The 17,111-nt window shown below is 52.7% G+C and overlaps 1 protein-coding gene across 1 annotated transcript in view; it reads right to left on the bottom strand.

The window, feature by feature from the left end:
* The window catches only part of TENT5C (terminal nucleotidyltransferase 5C), a 37,723-nt gene extending 25,187 nt beyond the window's left edge, over positions 1-12,536 (bottom strand). The window contains exon 1 of the mRNA XM_068538155.1: positions 12,457-12,536. The gene's annotated coding sequence lies outside the window, so the exon portion shown is untranslated. The remainder of the gene's footprint in view (positions 1-12,456) is intronic.
* Between the last annotated feature and the right edge of the window lie 4,575 nt (positions 12,537-17,111).

Genomic DNA, 17,111 nt, shown 5'->3' with positions numbered 1-17,111 from the left:
CACACACATACACACGTATTCTGTCCCTGCTTCAGTCAGGGTCCCAGAGGAAAGAGATGGCACACTCGATCATGGCTACTGAGAAGAGCTTGATGAAGGGACCATTTATCTAGTCATGGGCAAGGTCCAGGGAGATCTTAACAAGGGCTGGGCAGCCCTGGAGGAGTAGCAGCAAGCAGCGGGCCATTTCCACGTTACGCCTGAAGGGGTGAGGAGAGGGAGGGCCGCCTCGCTGCAGCTAGGAGAGGGCCACCCGACAGGAGCTGTAGCCGCAGGCCCAACGACAGTCCGCTCCCAGCGGGGAAGGGGCCCGAGGAAAACCGCCTGACTACGTGTTCCTCCTGCCCTCTGCCCTCCTGCCTGGGCCTCCCTGTGTCCCGACTCAACCGGAAGGCAGGTGGGTGCAGTCACCGGAGAAGGCATCCTCCCCGAGACGCAGAGCCGGGAGTTAGAAGGGTGGTGGGAGGGTCTGGGTGGGCAGATGGAGACTGCCCAACACACTTTCCTAAGTGCCTTTATGCACGCGATGATTGCTTTTGAATTTCTAGAATTGCAGATCTAGGACGTGCGGTGTTCTGAGTTCATTCTCTCCTGGACCACAGTGCAAGAGTGAATTGTTGCTTTGTGGTGTCGCCCTCAACCCGGTGAGCTAGGAGCCCTGTCTGCTAGCTCTGACCCATCTATGTGGTCCTTTGAGGCAGAGACAGCTGTTGAGTCCTTCGGCCCGTGTGGCCTCCTCCACGTCGTAAGACCCAGTGCTGGGGATCAAGGCGGAATCCGAGCAGACTGGCCCCCAGGAGGCTAGAGCCGCACGGGGCGCTTCGAGGCCCAACACCAGTATCTTAAACCAGGCAGAGGGGCAAGCCGCACGGGGAAGGCACAGCGGTCTACACCAACAATAGTGAGTTAGTAATAAAAGCTAATATTTTCAGCCAGTAGTAGCTAATATTTATTAATAATGTTTACTATCCTGGCCTGTTCTAAGTGCTTTATAGGTATTTATATCATTTAATCTCCCAACAGCCCCGTGAGGCAGGTCACATTATTAGCCCCATTTTCGAGCTGAAGAAACAGGCATGGAAAAATTAACTCACACAGAAATTGAGGTATAGAAAGGTTCAATGGTGAAGCCAGAGTTTGAACCCAGGCAGTCTGATTCAAAAACCCACTTTCTCAAAATCTATGTTCTATTCCAGTGAGTCTGCCATCAAAATTATGTTGATGATAATACCAAGTCATCGTTTGCCTTTTGAATTCTCATCCTCTCATGAGTACCCTGTGAAGCTTCCAGAGGCTGCATGACGTGGGATGACATCACATTCAGGCTATTGGAATGTTCTGTGTTTTAAAACTTTCTCAGTTTGAGTTTCTAATACAGTCAATACCGATAGACATAACTCACATAGACAAAAGTTCCTACACGTCTTCAGGTGGGTCCTGCAGGGTCCTGTGAAGGACTCTTGAGGCCAAAAAGTTTGAGGACCACAGTACTACTCTTTTCCTGTGGGGTTCAGAGGAGGGGGTCCCACTGGATTATGAGATCAAATTTATTATCACTAGTTTCCTTGCCTAAATCATAGGACAGTGTAAGGCAGATTCTACACTAGAAAATTATAGAGCCTGAAGGAACCCAGAGGGGTCAAAGGGCCATTTTCTTGGTTTGGGGAGGATGGCTCCAGCTGGGCTGTGGGCTTCCCTGCCCCTGGCTGCCTCATGGGCCTGCTGATGGCCAGGGGGGCCCTGCTGGTATTGTCCAGGACCCCTGGGCCAAGTCCAGGTCATGTCAGGGGAATGGAGAGTATCTGGTTGAAAGACCACACCAGTAATATTTGTCATCTCATTTGCAAGGAAGAGTGAAAGTTTAAAGCTTTGTGATTTTCAGTAGAAGAGTATAATTTTACTTATCTGTCAAGATTTATAAAACATGATTGCCAGGTGCCCTTGTTTTTTTCAGTCTATGAAATGGGGAGTAAATAATAATAATTGCCTTTTAATTGGTAGATATTGGGAATTATAGCAAATGAAGTTTAGCCAATCATGGGGAAAGGCTAGAGTCTAACACTAGGGATGGCATAAAGTAATTGATGTTCCTTGCTTAAAAGTGAAGAGTTAATGGGAATATCTATGTAGTGGACATTCTAGGCTGGTGCCCAGCAACCAGTTCTCCTTCCCCAAGTGGGGAGCTGCCATGTTGCTCGGGTAGAACTGATGTGGACACCCCAGTGTCCTAATGATGGGCCTAAGCCCATCAGTGTAATTCCACCCCTTGCCCTTGACCAGTCAGGGGTGAGAAGTTATCTCAAGCTCATGTTCAGTGGCTGGAGGAAGGGAAGCCACAGATGTGCGTCTCTTTCTGGACAGGATGATGTGTAGATGTGAGTCCTGGGATGATTGTTGTCACTTTGCTGCCGTGAGAGAAGCAGATGTGTGATGAAGTCTACACTCCAACAAGAGCAGAGCCAAAGACTCAAGGACAGACAAGCCAGAAGACCACACTGCCACCGAGCTCGTCTCTTCCAGAAGCCCATGACTCCCTGTGTTTTAGCCAATTTAACTATTTTTCTGAGACTTAGCAACCAGAGCCTCTGATATAATTAAATAACTTTTTTCCAATTCAAATACTGTCAGATACAAAATGTAGGACTGTCATGTTGATCAAAGAGTGTCAAATCTGACAATTTAAGGATAATCAATCCTGATTTTCTATCAATCACCTTCACTTCCAAACCTTCCACATAGGCATTTCCTATACTAGTCTTTCTTTCCAAATAAAACACTCCTTCCCTCTTTGACTGCATAGTGACCAAGCATCAGATACTTTAGTCTCAACAACCGAAGCTTCTCAAGTGTAAAGGAACATGCGGGCCTCGAAGGACAGCACCACACGTATCATGAGGATCATTTAAGCCGACTTCTATGCAGCAGGACGAATGTGGCAGGCCGAGGGGCAGGACTCATCTGATGGTTGGAAGGATGGGCTCCTGGATCAGACTTGCTGGGTTCAAGCTCTGCCTGTCTCTCTGGGAGAGCTATTTGACCTTGCTAAGCCTCAGCTTCCTTATCTCAAGATAACAAGATGGTGATAATAAGAGGACCTCCAGCCTCTGGATGTTGCAGGATTAAACGAGCTAATGGATGTACCGTGCGTTTGTGTGGCAAACAGGAATTTTTCCAAAAATGTCAGAGACAGTCCAAGAGACTTCCCATCCCTGGGACTCAGGTTCCTCTCCTGACAAAGGAGGAGGGATGTCCAGGGTCCCCTCCAGTCAGACGTGCTGCCCTTGGCAGAGACAGGAGCCAGGTTCTCTGCTTGAGCAGCAAGGGGCCTGGAGCAGAGCTCTCTCCTGCAGGGAAGCCCTTCTGCCCTCAGAAATGACGCAGGGGCCATCTGTCAGGTGGCCTCAAGGGCCTTCAGGAAAGACACCTATGTTTGTTTGGTTTTGGCTTTGGTTTTAGGTGTAGAGACTGCAGCAGAGAAACAGGGCCGTCCCTGCTGGTTGGCACGTCAAGAGCGGGGCTGAGTGTGCAGACAGCATGGGTCCAAGGGTCTAAGATACTGTGTTGTTCATTCTGCTGGGCCTCACATTGTTCGTCCGTAAATAGGGACGCCCTCCCCGTCTCTCAGAGAGACTGTGAGGATTACAGAAAATAACCCACGCAATGTGGGAAAGTGCCTGTCGCACCTTAGCGCCTTGGTGTTAATACTGTTCCTTTCCTCTTTCTGGAGCCCAAGTCCACCAGCTGCCACTGCAACAGGGAATAGAGCTGGAAAGTGCACCCCCTGAGGGTGCAACCGAATAAGCTCTCTAAGCTTCAGATGGAGAGTTGCTGGGGTCCCGAGAGACAGGCATCACGCAAGAGACCCCCGACAGGGGAGAGCTGACCTCACGGCACCCAAGACCCACACCTGGATGTGCTAGTGTGGGAACTAACACATCAGGGTGGCTGTAGCGACCCATGTTCCTCATTGCCCTTCAGAAGTATATTCATGATTTCTGTTAACTCATGAGACTTGGCTACTCTCTTTTCTAGAGTCTTCACCCCCCACAAATTCCCAACTCCTCTGTTATTTAAAATTCAAACTCCCAGAGGGAGAATCTGAGGGGCAGGTTGGCATCAGTTGTCACCATGTGGGCGCCTTCCCTCTGGTGGCCTCCCTGTGTCAGGTGCTCTCAGCAGAGGTCACAGGGATGGGATCACAAGCACAGGTGCTCAAGGGACAGCAGAGGGGGGCCAAGAGCCTGAGGTCGCGCAGCTGGATGGGGCCACCAGCTTCAGGGACAGCAGTGTGACACAGTTGTCACCAGTGTGGGCTCCTTGCCCAGGGCTGCTTCCTCCCCCCACTTTCTCATTGTCTTGTTTTGGGGCAGCTCCACCGCAGGCCAAAGATCCTTTCCCGTCAAGCCGGTGCTACCCCCAGAGCTAGAGGGATCATGTTATGAGGGCCTGGCAGCTGTCTTAACCTATCGCCCAAAGGGCTTGTTTCTGTATGGAAGAGCCTGAAATAATCACAGGCCTGGTGCTTGCAGACAGCACCGAGGTTTTGTAACCACGTTGGCCCCCATCTGTACACAGTGGCTGAAGCCCAGGGTGAGATTGCTGCCGTGGCCTGGCCTGTGGGTGCAGGTTCCCTGCCCCAGTGTTTAGAACTCTGTTTCCAAGCTGTCTTGTTCGTCATCATGTACACGGGATGAGGTGACCCCTCTCCCTCGTTCTTGCTGGTGGGGTCTGGGGCAGCCTGGATAACTGAATGTCGCAGCAGTGAGGGATGACCCAGTATAACTGCATGGCAGAAGACGCTCTGGTCACTGCACTGCACCAGCACGGAGGACCTACCCTGGGGACCAGGCTGCCCTCTGTGAGGAGGGGGAGGGTCACCTCAGACCTGCTGTCAGTCACCCGGGGAAGAGGTGTGTCTCTCAGATTGGAATCAGCTGAGCTTCCGGGAGGAAGCCCATCGCTGGCATCTTGACCTGAAATGCCTAGAGAGGGCATCCCATCTGTGGGCATTAACTTTGCTCCTTTATTTAGGACATCGTTCTTCAAACTTTGAGACCATTGGAACCCCCCGGGGTACTTGCTAAAAAGGCACATTCCCATGTCCCAACCCCAGAGGCTCCTATTCTATAGCTCTGAGGTGGGACTCAGGGGTCTTTGATCTTGACAAGCACCCCTAGTAGTTCTGATCCAGATGACCATGGACCACATCTAAAGAAACCTGGTCTAAGAGGAAGGTTTGGGTGTCAGGTAAGCTTGGATTCATAGTCTGGCTCTGCCACTTGCATGCTCTGCGGCCTTTGGCGTGCTCTAACCTCTCTGTGCCTCAGTTTCCTCTTCTGAGAAATGGGAACAATCATATCAACCTCACTGGGGCATTAGGAAGAATAAATGAAGTGAGATGCTGCTCTCAAATGCTTGGGAAGGGTGGACATGGGTGATTGATAGAGTCTGACTGAAATCTCACTTGTAGAGCTGTACTTATCAAGGGACATGTTGCAGGAATGAATGGTAATTCTAACGTCCTGAAGAAATGCCATCCTTGGCTGCTCCATTCAGAATCATCGTTGGTAAACAAGGCAATCCTAACACACCCTCACCCCAGGCACACTCACACCCTCCTCCCTTCTCTCTCAACTGGCCAAGCCCTTCGCCTGGAAGTTCTCCATTGCCTGGTCCATGGTCTACCCCACGACCCCCAAACAGACCACCTGTCAGCAGGAAGCCTGTCTCCTGTGCTGACATCCCAACTGTGCAGGCACCCTGAGTACTCTTAGGTCTCAGACTTCTGTTTTTTTAAGTAGTATTCCAAGAACTGGTATCCAGCTTTTGGAGAAATAGGATATTCTGTGTGGTCAAATATCTGGGCTCACTGAGAGACGGTACGAATCAGTTGTTTGGCTGATTTTATATACATTAATATTTGAGAATATTTACATTACACAGAGCATCTGGCCACTCCCAAAGTCAACTAAAAATAATTGACTGTTCAAGCATTAGAAAGTTACATCAAAATCTTCCAAAGCTCTGTTGTCCTTATTATGAACAGTGATTATCATGGTATCTGAGAATCCCCGAAAGGGCATTTCTAATCATTAGAATTCAGGGTAAGCCAGCTTCTACCTCATTAAGCCTAAAGCCCTGGCAGACATCCAAGAATTGTGGCTATGCCACACAACCTAGCTGGGGACCTGGGTGGGGAGGGTTCAGAGACCTGGGTTCCAGTCTTTGCCCTCACCTTGTTGTGTAACCTTGGGCAAGTGTCTCTGAGCTTGTCCCATCCACACAGCTAGGGGGTTATCCCTCAGTCCCATACCTTCTAACGTAGAGCCTGTGTGTCTGGGTGAGCTGACCTTCATGTTTCCGTAGAATGACGCTTGGTCTTGGTTCCAGTTTAACAGGTCAGAGGGCAATTAGAATCCATCCTTGTTGCCAGTGATCCAATACAAAATACATTTCTATTTGTTTTGCACTAAACCAATTCCCCAGGGCAGCCATCCAAGCAGAGCGGAGTTGGTGGTAATGGAGAAAGCCCAAGATGAGGACGTAGTTTCCAGCACCAAGGCCATTAGCCAGGTCTTCCTGACGCCAGGATGGTGAGAGGAAGAGTGGACAGCCCCTCCGGGCACCCACGCTTTGGGCCTGACCTGTGCCTTCGGCCACTGTGCTGACAGAGTCCCTGCTTCTCTGGCATTGCGTAGAGGAGACACGGCTCTGAGGGGATGGCTGAGCAGCCATGGGTTTGTGCCACCCACCATGCCCCTGCCCTGTGTGCATGTCCAGGAGACCAGGGCCAGCTTCTTAATGGCCATCGTTTCCAAGATGGCACTTGGCAATGTCAGTCAGAGGGTGAGGGCTTGACCTGGCTTGTCCCTTCATCTGGCCAGCTTTCCATGGGTCACACTGATGAAAGGAGAGGCTCTGCAGGGTCGGGGAGAGGGGGGATTACAGAGCTTTGGAGCGAAGCTGGCCTGACTCTTCTGTTGGATTTGCCTCTTCTCCACACTCACCCTTGTGCCTGTTTGTTCCTGGCTGGGTCTGGCTCTAAGCTGTGGAGAAGCAGCAGCTGAAAAGGAGGAGAGGCTGCTGGAGTTGATGGTAACGATATTCCTAACGGTAGCTCACATTTGTTTAATGCGCCAGCAGCTGTACCAAGGGCTGTTTCCTAGAGGGAGGATCTTTTGTCCCATATGGAAAACCTGATGTGAGAGATTAAATGACGTGTCAAGGCCACAGGGCTGGTAACCCGGGAGAAAGGATTCGAATCCAGGCCATCCAGCTCTGGAGCTGGCCACTGTTGAAGAGCAATGCCTTTCTAGAATTTTCAAGGGCAGGGTGTCCTCCAGACACCTCCTGGGCAGCTCTGGGCACATCCCCTTTCCACCTCCTTTCTTGGAGCTCAATGCTGTGGCCTGGAGGGAAGCAGACTTCCCCCCTGAGAAGTTTCCACCGTTCACCCAGGGTGAGCAGTTTTGCTCCTTTGCTCCCGAGGGACGTGAGTGCGGCGGCCTCCGTTAGAAGCTGCGGGCAGGGGGCATGGCCTCTGCCCTCCTAGTCCCAGCTTTATAAACGCTCCTCAGGCCACTGTCTGGGGGGGCACCGCCTCTCACCCACCTCACACCGTCTGAACCTTAAGCAGCCAGAGGGCCTCTCTGGGGACCCCTAGCCTGGGGCGCTGTGCTCCAGCTTCGAGGTGGAAAGACCTGGGCTTATGTGCCATCCAGCCGGCTCCATAACCCTCTGAACCTTTGTTTCCTCTGAAAATATGGATAGCGATGACTGCCTCATACCTACTGCAGCTTTACCGTGAGGCTGAAATGAGGTCATCGATGTGACAGGTTTTTCATGAATTTTCATAACCAGCTCACCTTGACTGAACTTTCCAACTAAGGACTTGACAAGCAGCGTCTTCATTTTGTTTAGATGCACAAAAGGAAGTTCAGAGGAGTTCAGGAACGGCCCGGGACCCGCCGCTTAGGAGCAGCGGGCCCAGGCTTGCTCTTGGCTCCACCTGAGTCAGGGCCGTCCCCTCCCTCCCCAAGCCCCGGTGTCATACAGATGCAACGTAATGGTGATTCGGGACCCACCGCGAGGTGAGCCCGGTGTTCCAGAAGCCAGGGCGGAGCAGAGACGCTCTGCAGGAGTGTGGGAGCCGTTGCACTCAAAAGCGAGCCTTAGAAACATCTCCTGCCGACAGAACCTGCCGCTTCGGTCACTGGGCGCGGCTGTGTCACTGCTCTGCCTGCGGACAGGGACACCAGGTGGCAAGCATCTTCAGCCAGCCCCAATTCCGTGCTCTGGCCAATGGCTTCACCTGCTGCCTCCATCACATGCTTTCCCGGAGGCGTAGCCAAGGAGCAGGGAGACACTGAATCAGAAGGCATCACCACCCCCACTGCCACCTCTGTCACCTCTGCTGTCCAGCTCCTCACAGCTGAGTCCAGTTCACCACCAGCAGGCTTCCGCACCCCAGTCTTCCAGCCACGCTGGCCCGAGGGGCAGGCTTCAGCGACCTCCCTGAGACCCCAGACACAGGTGTTCGCACTCTCTTGGGAACCCCGTTCTGCAGCTGAGCTCTTGTGCCTAAATCTTTAAGCGTGAGTCCTTCCAGGTCCCAGTTTGTGTAACTAACATATTATTCTTTTACAATAATGTTAGCTACAAAGGAGTTGTTACTATTTTCCAGAGGACTAAGTATTCCTATAGGGCATTGTGCTGTGCCCTCTGCCTGCATTATCTTAGGGAATCATCCCAACTAGGACGCTGTTATTCCCATGGAACAGATCAGGAAACTGAGGTGCAGAGATCGGAAGCGATTAGCCATGCTCAGCAAGCTAGTAAGTGACAGAGGGGGGAATGAGCCGGGCTGTTGGGCACCCAGGCCACACTGGCACGGCCACCGTCCTTGCTCCCGGTCTGATCATCTGCCCGTCTCCAGACGCTGCCACTCCTCTGCCCTCCTAGAGGTCAGGGTGTGGGACCCGTGCAGAGACCCTGGGACCCTGAGCCCCCATCTTCCCGGACGTGACTCCTTCTCCACTCCACCAGGCCTCCGCACCGTCCATCCTCACGGGCCCTGCCCAGCCCTTAGCCAGGCCCGGCGTATTTCCAAAGCCTCCCAACCTGTCTCCCAGCTTCCAGGTTTCTCATGCTTCAATCCATCCTCTGGTGGCTGCCAAAGGCCTCCTCCTGAATCATTCATGCTCCTTCCTCAGCAAGACGCTCCAGCCCCAGCTGCAGGTGACAGAGTCAGGCCCAGACTTGGAGCCTGGCATCCAAGGCCTCAGAGTCTGACCTGAACCCCCTTCAGCTTCTCTCCCGCCCCGCCGCCTTCAGTCCAGCCATGCCTGCCTGCCCCCCTGCTCTTCACGGGTACCTACGATTTCTCCCTCCAGTCACATCGATGGTGCGGCTGGATTGCTCACTTAGCCACTCAGAAATGTCCATTGAATGCCTACACGTACTGGGCATCATTCAGGCACCGTGGGGACCAAAATGGCCAGCTCCTGTCGCATGGAGCTCGTAGATTCGCAGAGGACACCAAGTTTGGTGTCTCGGAGGAGCTGAGAAGCCAGGGTTGTGGTGCAAGGTGGGCTGGGGGCCTCTCAGGAAGTTTGACAGCAGTCACACCGAGGTGGCTCCAGCCAGTAGAGGGCAGCAGAGCTGAGAGACCCCACGAGGGAGGGCAGTCAGCAGATGCCACAAAGCACTAGACGGCGTGAGCAGTCAGAAGCACATGAGACGGGGAGGAGAGGAAAGAGACATGGCGGGTAGGAGCCAGGGAGGCAGCAGCCGAGACGAGCCGAGCTGCAAGGATGATGAAGACACAGGAGCAGAGAAGAGATGGTGCAGCATTGGAGGGACCACAGGCCACTGTGCTGAAGCCCTGCTGAGGCAGCCCGAGCTTCATTCCTGCTCACTGCTCTGCCGGCGATGCAGGAGGCTGCCCAAGCATGCGCCTGGTCCTTGCATCCCAAGAGCACCAAACGCAGGACAAAGCTGCCATGAGCTGGGGGGCCACCAGCCTACAGAGGCGGCTTCTTTTAAGGCCTCCTGTGATGATTACCCGGAGAGACCACACTAGACCAAGATTTGCTCGGAAAGTCTTCAGTGCAGGGAGAGCCTGCAAGGACTGGGTGGCAAATTGCAGGATTGGAGACCACAGAAGCCACAGGAAGATTCCCGTCAGGGCCAGGGGCAGACACAAGGGGAGAGGGGCTATGAATGGCTCCCTGGATGGGAGGGGAGATAGAACGCTCAGCTAGATGGTATGGAGGAAAATAAAGAAATGATGGAACAAATGCCTGGAACCCCTGAGTGGAAAGGCTGGCAGGGAGAAAGGGAACTATGTGACCAGATGTTTGCTTTGCCTCCTGGATGGAAAGCACTCCAAATGGAAAACTTGCCCGGACCAGTGAGGTCAGAATGTATGAGCAGCCCCTCTTCCAAAAAGCAAGATGGTGGTGTCTGCCAGCCCCTCTGTGCCTCTCGGGAGGACCGCTGCGGCCGGAGGGCAGGCAGCACGGCGGAGACCTCAGCCCCCTCCCTCTCTGGTCCCCTCTGAGAAGGACCACTTCTGGACCGGACAGAGTGTGGCAACACACCATTTGCTCCCCAAGTTTACAGACCTGGCTCTGGAAGGAAGACCCACGGGAAGGGAACCACATCCAACCGGAGGCTGGGAAATGTTTCCCTTGGTCTGTGGCAGCAGCTGGTGTTGGCCCTGCTTCCTTCTCATCCACAACAGGATGGCATGAGTGAAGGCAAACAAAACAGGAGCCAATGCAAAGGGTTCTTGGGCTTTCTGATGAGAACGATCCAGGAACCAAGGGCAGGAGCAAGGGAGGAGCCCCCGGGGTAGGGTGGGGGGCGAGAAGACCCTGTGGGAAAGCTAGCTGGCTCCAGGGACCTGCTGAGTAGTACAGGGTCTTATGGAAATAAAGGGCAGACGATGTGGAGGGTTTCTTTGTGTTTCACGTGTGTGTGTGCCCATGCACACCTGCGTGTGCATGTGTTTTGTCTACTTCAACCCCCTCCTTGACTTCAGCCTCCAAGACCTGACACCTCTCCTCTCTCGAGGCAGTGGGACACCTCCTTAGGGCCCCTCCCCCTCCCCCTCCTCCTCCTCCTCCTTTTTTCCCCAGTTTTATTGAGATATAATTGACGTACAGCTCTGTATGAGTTTAAGGTGCACAACATAATGATTTGACTTACATAGATCATGAAACGATTACCACAGTAGGTTTGGTGATCATCCCTCTTGACTCATACAGATACAACATTAAAGAAATAGAAAAAAAAAATGTGTTTTCTTTGTGATGAGAACTCTTAGGATTTACTCTGTCGACAGCTTTCATTTAAAACATACAGCAGTGTTGGGCTTCCCTGGTGGCGCAGTGGTTGAGAATCTGCCTGCCAATGCAGGGGACACGGGTTCGAGCCCTGGTCTGGGAAGACCCCACATGCTGCGGAGCAACTGGGCCCGTGAGCCACAACTACTGAGCCTGCGCGTCTGGAGCCTGTGCTCCGCAACAAGAGAGGCTGCGATAGTGAGAGGCCCGCGCACCGCGATGAAGAGTGGCCCCCGATCTCTGCAACTGGAGAAAGCCCTCGCACAGAAACGAAGACCCAACACAGCCATAAATAAAATAAAATAAATAAATAAAAAATGATAATAAAAATAAAGAAATTCCTTAAAAAAAAAACATACAGCAGTGTTAATTATCCTTATCATGTTGTGCATTACATCCCTAGTACTTATTTATCTTATAACTGGAAGTTTGTACCTTTGACCACCTTCATATTATTCCCTTCCCCCAAGCCCCCCACCTGTCTCTGGTAGCCACAAACCTGATCTCATTTTCTGCGAGTTTGTTTGTTTGTTTTTGAAGTGTCATTGACCTACAACACTATGTTAGTTCCTGGTGTACAACATAGTGATTTGATATTTATATACATCTCAAAATGATCACCATGGTAAGTCTAGTTACAATATGTCACCATACAGAGATATTACATAATAATTGAGTATATTCCCCGCACTGTACACTTCAGCCCTGTGACTCATTTATTTTGTAACTGCAAATCTGTACCTCTTAATCTCCACCACCTATTTCTCTCCTCCTCCCCACCCTCCCTCCCCTCTGGCAAGCACCTGTTTGTTCTCTGTGTCTATGACTCTTGTTTCTGTTTGGTTATGTTTGTTCATTTGTTTTGTTTAGATTCCACATGTGAGTGAAATCATACAGTATTTGTCTTTCTCTGTCTCATTTCACTTGGAATAATACCCTCTAGGTCCATCCGGGTTGTTGCCGGTGGCAAGATTTCATTCCTTTTTATGGCTGAGTAATATTCCAACCCCTCTTCCTCTCAATACTGTGTCAGTTTGGCTGCGGTAACAAGCAACCCCAGGGTCTCGGGGGCTCACAACCACGCACATCTCTTTCGCACTCACATCACCTGTGGGAGGCTGTCGGCTATGGCTCCACTGGCTCCGCCCCACAACTCCTCATCCCAGGGCCCAGGCTGTAGGAGCTTCCCCAGCTGGTCAGTGCATTCTTCTGACACACTTCTGAAGCAAGTGCGATGATGGAAACTCTCTTTAAACTTCTGCTGAGACCTGGAATACATCACCATATTTATTCACATTCCGTGGGCTGAATTGTATTACATGGTCAAGTCCAAAGTCAGCGGGGTGAGAATGAACATTTCTCCCAAAGGGAAGGAGGGTGCGAATGAGTGCAAACTACCATGTTATTTCATATCGTATGTCAATATTGTCTGCCTCCCTTCAAGCAGGTCTGTTCACAGCTCAGCAGTCTCCTCTGAGCAAGCCTCTTCCGTTCTCCTAACAACCTTAAGAAATAATCGCAATGGTAAAAGTAATTAACTTAAAAAAAAAAGTAATTAACTTTTACTACCTCTTTCTTTGTGCCAGGTGTTGTTCTAAGTGCTTTATAGGCGTTCTTTGAGTTAACAGTCACACCAGCCCCATGATGTAGCGACCACTGTTATCCCCATTGTACGTGTAAGAAAACTGAGGCTGAGAGGTTGACTGGCCCAAAGTCACACAGCTGCTAAGGGTCAGGTCTGGGATTCACTCCGAGGGCGCCAAAGGCTGTACTTTCAACCCCAGCACTACACGGCTTCTTCCTATGAGGCCAGGGTGGGGTAGTGGCCCCATATGACAGATGTGCAAACTGAGGCTCAGAAAGTTGACTTGACCTGACCAAAGATACACCCTGTAAACAGAACTAAAATAGAAATGCCCTGGTGTCTTCTCCTCCTCGGCAATCCCTCCCCTACACCAAGCTGGGGACATTGTCGTCCAGCGCTTTGGGGACACCGACCGCTACCCTGGCCTGGAGCCGTGCAGAGGGAGGGTCCAGTGATGGTGCCTGTCTGTCGGCCTTTTCCTACCGGTCAGCCCAGGGTGGTGAAGCAGCCCAGTCCTGGCTCGACCACTGACGACCTCAGGCAGGTTCCTCGACATCTCTGAGCTTTACCTTCCTGGTCTACAACACGAGAGCCACAGAGCTTAGAGCATAATGCCAACCAGAGTCACTGGCCTCACTTTCACTCTTCAGCTCCTCCACTCTAAACCCTGCTGGATTTCTTTGGTTAAGACACTCTTGCCCTCCACCCAACCTTCACTTTCTACCCCACCCCTCCATCCCTCCTTCTTGGGTTCGTGTCACCTCCACTGCGCACTCAGACAGGTTTGAGAGGAGGGAGGCGTGAGATGAGGTCGGGGCCACAGTCCCACCTGAGCTTCAACAAAGAACCAAATGGGCTGGCTCTCTGTGCTCCCCACCTGGATACACGTATACACGTGTGCACACACATGCCCACGTGTATATATCACACGCCCACATCACATGCGCATGTATACAACACGCAAAACACATACATACCTGTACACGAACACACACATACCCGTGTACCTGCATGCACACATGTACACACATATACACACAGACACCTGTACACATATACAGAGACACACATACGTATCCACATAAACACACACATACATATACCCACCTACACAATATACCTGTGTATACGTGTACACACATACCCACAAACACACACATGCACATGTCCACAAATAAACACACATATACACAAATATGCACACATACATACACTCCACGCAGGCACAGCCACTGGACCGGATGTGGCTTGTGAGCATATAATGCTGTCTGTCCAGCCGATCCCTCCCCTGGAGGGTAAGTGCTCTTCTGGGGGCGGGGCCTTGGTCACAGCCAGAGAACACGACAGAACATGAGGGCCCGTGGTGGTCAAGCCCCTCCCTCAGCTGCATCTTGCCAGTGAGGGAACCGAGGCTCAGAGAACAACGGAAGCACACGGTGCTTCAATATGCCAGGCACAGTTCCAAGCTACTTCATCTGTACCAACCCACTGAACACTCACAGTCACCGGCTGAGGGACCCATTATCTCGTTTGTCCAAACAGGAGAACTCAGGCCCAGAGGGTCACGCGTTAGTGGTCACCCAGTGGGTAGTGGAGTCAGGCTCAGGCACCAGCCCCGGTGCCCCTGCTCCACGCCGCCAACCTGGGCTGCCCCTCTGCTACCATCGCTGATCGTGACACTGGGCAGAGGGACCGTGATCGCTGCCGAGTCGGGTTAGACCCAGCCTCTGACCCCTGCTGCCTCAGTCAGCCTGGCTGAGAGGCTGTCGTCTGACCACGTGGTAATTTACAGGGACATGAGGACACGCCAGACAGGCGGGCCGAGGGAGGGAGGTGCCTGGGTGGGCGGCGCCATGTGTGCTGCGCTGGTCTCTGCCCCTCCCGCTCTCGGGGCATGAATGGCCCCCCGGCCCTGAGCAGGGAGCCCAGTGTCTGAGCAGGCCGGACGCCTGGTTTCTTTGGCAACTCAGCTCCCGTTCTCCTGGCCGTGCTTTCTGGGGCTGGATTTAAGTTTAATTCCAGCTGGAATGACTGGAAATACCAAGTATTCACTAGGATTAGTGCCTGGCTGGAAGAGCCAACTGCCTCTGCCACAACCAGGTACCATGGGCCTCAGAGGAGCGTTAATCCCAAGGAAATCTCCGTGACTCAGCCTCGAGTGGCTTCTCAGCCCCAGGAGGGCCAACCCAATGTACAGACGCCCAGGCTGGGCCCCTGCTGAGCGGGGGGAGGGGAGAGGCGGCACAGGAGGGCTTGCTGAGCTCAGAGCAGCCCTGCTCTCCTGCCCCCTGCAGGGACCCATCCAGCCCCTCCCCCAAAGCACACACCTCGGGGAGAGTGGGGAGCAGAGTGGGGCAGGGGAGGCACACAGCGTGGGCACGGCTCTGTGCCCGGGGGACAAGGAGGCACCGTCCGGTGGTCCGGGGCACAGCTGCCAGTCTCACCAGCACTTAGTGTCTCGGCCCTGGCCACGTCTAACCGCCCTGAGCTGTGGTTTCTCGTCTCTAAGTGGGGATACGATAACATCACCTCCCACGCGGAGCAGAGCGAATATGAAGATTAAACGAGGCAGGGTTTTCAAAACACACAGCACAGTGCCTGGCACGTGGAAAGCCCCAGATAAATACTAGGGATCGATGTGAAACATTAGCTTCTCCCACCTGCCAAGCCTTCAACATTCTGTGAAGGAAAACAGTCAAAAATGTGAAGCACCTCCCTTCCCAAGGTAATGGAGCTGGTTTTCCTTCCTACCTATTGGCTCCAGCCTGACAAAGGTGTCTACATCAGAGGAAGGTCTAGCAACAGGCTCAGCCCCACCTGGCAGCTCCGGGCTCCCATGTAGCCCTCTGAGCCCCCATGCTGCCGCCCAGAGCAGGCATCCCTAACTGCCTCTGCCTCTGCCCTACCCCATGGGCTTGGCTCCATCTTCTCTGCCCTGGTTCCTATGCCTGGTTCTGAACAGCCCTCCTACTGGGATCCCAGGTGCCCTCCGAGGTAGAGCCCTGCTGTGAGCCCCACGTGGTGATCAGTGAGCAGGTGGGGAGATTGCCCTTCAAAGCTGGGGTCCTGTCACCCTAAGACAGATCCCCACTAGTTCCCTGGGCATCAGCTGCCTGCAGGAGTCCCTGCCCTGCTTCTCGCCTCTCCACGAGCTGCTGGAGCAGCTCTAGACCCTGCTGTGTGGCTGGGAGGGTCCCGCAGTGCCTCACGCCCAGTCCCAGACTATCATAGAAGGGGCAAACCCAGAGGGAGACGGGGGAGTTAGAGGAAAGACAAGAGAAGGCCACGGGGAAAGGATGGCAGGGGCAGAATGCCAGCAAATGCCAATCAGACATAATTTGAGGCTGAAAGCAGTCAGTGAAGGATTGCCCACACTGCTTTCCAAGATGAACGTCTTCCTCCCCGCAGTCATGCTTGGTCACCCCAGCAACCCAGCAAGGACTTTATCAATGATCCTAGCTCTGTACCCTTCATGGACCTTCAGTTCTCCAGGCCCTACAGAAACTTTTCTTTCTGCTGGAATACCTGCCAGCCTTCCCGAGTATGCACCACGAATGAACTCCTATTTATCCTTCAAAACCCAGCTCAAACGTCACCTCCTCTAGGAGGCTTTCCCTGAACACTCCCTCCCATATTCAATCACAGCCTCTTGAGATGCCCCACAGTGTGCTCTACATCTATGTACCTCTCTTTGTTGTGGTTTACTGGCTCATATGTCATCTTCCCTTGCTGTGCTCAGGGCAATGAGTGTGTCTTATCTATCTCCACATCTCCAGCTCCTGTCACAGAGCTAAGCACGGAGTGAAGCCTCAGCTAAAATTTGCTGACATGGAAAGCAACAACAACAGAACAACATCTTTTGACTAATCCTTCACACCTCCCTGGCAAAGCAAATCTAAAGTCCTAGCTCAAGCCCTCTGAGGGGCTGAATGTCTAAGATAGACATCAAGACAAAGTCCCAAACATCACACAGCCCCATGGAAGTATCAGGACATGCCCGGCCTCTGGAAGGGTGAGTCAGAAGGAAGCTTCCAGGGGGGCTCAGAAGTCACCCAGTGGTGTCCTGCAGTGAGAAAGCCATCCTGGCCGGTGGCGATCTGAAGCACCAGCAGCATGAAGAATGAAAAGGCAGAGTGTGGCCAGAGCTGAGAGGTTGGCACTTGCAGGCTAGGAGCCGA

The sequence above is a fragment of the Eschrichtius robustus genome, chromosome 3 (genome assembly GCF_028021215.1).
Source record: "Eschrichtius robustus isolate mEscRob2 chromosome 3, mEscRob2.pri, whole genome shotgun sequence".
In the NCBI taxonomy this organism is placed as follows: Eukaryota; Metazoa; Chordata; class Mammalia; order Artiodactyla; family Eschrichtiidae; genus Eschrichtius; species Eschrichtius robustus.
This window is presented reverse-complemented; position numbering and strand designations above follow the sequence as displayed.